Consider the following 3,298-nt stretch of genomic DNA (forward strand, 5'->3'; position numbering starts at 1 on the left):
CTCGCATGATGTCTGCAGTACCGCAAAAGTTTCACCCGTCATCCACGTTTTTCGGTTGGCACGGTAATCCACGGGAAGATTGTTGATGTTCTTAAAGCAGCGTGGCTTTTGAACCTTTCCGATAACGAGAAGCGGCAAGCGCTCTGTTCCCGTCACGTTGGGGGATAAAAGTACGGTTACTCGTTCCTTGCTTCCTGCCGCCGATTGAAGAATCCCCTTTCATCACTCTTCATCACTTCTTGTCAGGAGAGCCCGTTACTCAGAGCACGCAAAATTTCTGCTTTGGTGGTGAAGTCCTTGGCCTCGTACTTGGGCCGCTTCGCCGGCGTTGCCATCGGCGGAGAGTGCGGTCGCATGAGAAGTCAGCACAAAAGCACCAGTAACGATCAAGCTAAAGGAGCCGTACTGAATCGTTCCTCGATAAATCGGCGATCAACGATGCAGCACACCAACGGGAACAAAGCAACAAAACACACACGCGAAAAAAAGGCGTTGAGAACCTGTCTCAATCCAAGCCAAGTCGATAATTGATGTCCATGGCGATGCTGCGTTTGAGCTTCACTTTTGTTCCGAATTGTTCTTTTTTCGTTTTCGAGCCTCGCCAGCGGCCCGAAAGTCGCCGAATTATCCGATTTGCGGTCAAATCTGTCCGAAATAACGAGCGCCCAGTCTCATAGAGTGATGCGTATATTTACAGGGACCAGATGACGTGTCCGAATCAACCGATTTTCCGAATTAACGAGAGTCGAATTAACGAGCTTTTACTGTATTTTGTTTTACTTTGATAGTGCTGTTCGCTGGTGCTGCTGCTGAATCGAGAAAATTTCTAGAAAGGTTCAAAAAGAGTAATGCAGTTGTATGTATAATTGATCAGTTTAAGCTAAATAACCGGATTGATGGAAGCTCCGGGTTGATTTTGATTTGCGCTGGTGTTTACATACAAGGAACAGGGTGCCTAGCTGGAGTGCCAACTTGCGACAGTATATGGGAATGGATAAAAAAATAAAAAAGAGCCGCGTATACAGTCAACTGCCGATTTTTCGGACACCCTAGGGACCGCGAAATCGTCCGAAAAATCGGGCAGTCCGAAAAAACAAATTCATGCTTTTTTATTCCGCTTAAGCGGTCAAATCGCCACAACCACGTCCGAAATAGCTTTAATGCCTCCCAGTACAATTATCAGGCATTTTAGTGCGCGCCCAGGCTCTCGCAAATACATTCGGTACCTGCCGCGAACCCCGCTTAACTGCGTACGTGCCAACCGCCACTTTTACATCTCGTGATGAGCGCCGCTGATAACAGCAAAGCGCGGAATAGATTACGGCTATCTCGCATGAAGCGTTTCTAAACGATGACGCGGAACACAAAGACTGTGGCGGAAGAGCGGACGACTCGTCCGGCATTCCCCGATGCGTGTGCGCATATGCGCACACACATCGCAGAATCGCCGCTGATACGCAGCATTTGCTGCCGTATCAAGCCGATCGTTTCTAGTTGTGTGCAGTACATCGCCAACTAAACTGACGCCGTCACTTTACTGTTGCTGTATCGTACGCACGCATTCATCATGAAAGGATTCGTGATGCGCACTTAGTTCTTGACCGCACACGGGCGCGGCAATGGCGAGCTGGTTTCGTCCGCGAAGGCAACGCGTCTATGCGGCGCACTTAGCGGTCTCGCACAAAGAGGCAGCAGGAATGGCGGCGCGGCGCATTTGAGCTCTCGCCTATTAAATGCGTGCAGTACGCATGCAACTGCGCTAGGCCACGTGCACTACCGAGCAGTTAACAGAAGATGCTTATCGTAAGGGTTGTCAGCGATTAAGTCGTACCGGAGCGTTTGCCAGCTGCCGCCATCACGCCTCCGTGCATTTCTGCTGCTTATCCGTAACATCCCGCATGGCGCCGCGATAGCGGCCCTTTGAATTTCTGGTCTGCCTCACAACATAACGCTTCGGCATTGCGGAAAGCTGACTTTCGGACTCTGCTACTGTCGCACACAGATCGACTCGCGTACGCGCTGGTTCAAACCTAAGAGATGATTGACGCGGCAGAGGTGAGGGCTCCAATCAATGCCTTTCGGACCCACAATTCGGGCAGAAAGTCCGAAAAATCGGACACCGAAGAGTTTCAGCGTCCGAAATTTCGGACGTTCTTATACATTGACGTCTATGGGGCTGGTGACGGTGCCGCGATAGTGTCCGAATTTTCGAGCATGTCCGGAAAATCGGGCGTCCGAAAAATCGGCAGTTGACTGTATTAGAACTCGGCAGTGTTGTGAAATCTGCATGCTTAAAATCAAAACCTTTCGCTTGAAAGTCTCACATAGTGCCTATATCTAGCAAAAGCAGCTCGCAGCAGTTTCACCTCATTATTTTTTTTCAACCTTCAAAATCAAAAGCGCAAATTATGACACCAAAGAAAAAAAAGGAAAACAACACGAACACTTCTCTCCTCGTCCCCGTCTTATCTTGCACTGTATTCCCTCCGATGTCTAACCAACATGCCCAAGCTTCGATACTAAGTCACTTCTCTCCCTTTTGTGGTATCTCAATCTGCGCTTTTGATTTTTAAAGCTATGTTTCACTAATGATCCCTCAAGAGGCACTTCAAAGTTATTAATGCCAAGTTAGCCTGATATACAGGCTTGTTTATTGGCACGTGAACTTCTCTTTGCAGCTTCGTGATGCACGATAGAATAAAGTGACAATTAGTCCGAAAATGAGCGTTACAGGCAGCCAGAGCACACTACTCCGCAACCTCAAGCGCAAAATATGTTAACCTGTCAGTCCTCTAGAATTAGTCACAGAGTTCGGTTTATAAGCCCGAAAGCGACTATGCAGGAATTGAGAAATGTAGGAACGTCACAAACACACGCGCCACTTGACAGACACCCTCAGTCAAAACATTGCCAGCAATCAATGACTTGGGCAATTTGACAACGTGCATCATGTACCATATTGACAATACTAATCACTGCTATCATTTGTTAGTGAGAACACGGAGAATGCAAATATCTGAAGAAGTGTATTTGACGGCAAACGCTTCCACGAACGTGCAGCTGCCCTACCAAGCGCGGCAGATCAATGCCCTTCTACTTACGGTGGCGCCTCTGGTGGCCACTTTTGTCCCTATATGAAACTTTCGCGGGAGTTTCATGACCAGTAAAAAGTACTGAGGGACCATGCCTTCACTCTTGATGGTGTGAAGAAAGATACATGAGACATTTACTTGCCAGCCTATGTGCTCACAAATACGAACTTCGGTACTGTGGTACATACATACAAAAAATCGTTTAC

This window comes from Rhipicephalus sanguineus, chromosome 3 (genome assembly GCF_013339695.2).
Source record: "Rhipicephalus sanguineus isolate Rsan-2018 chromosome 3, BIME_Rsan_1.4, whole genome shotgun sequence".
Classification (NCBI taxonomy): Eukaryota; Metazoa; Arthropoda; class Arachnida; order Ixodida; family Ixodidae; genus Rhipicephalus; species Rhipicephalus sanguineus.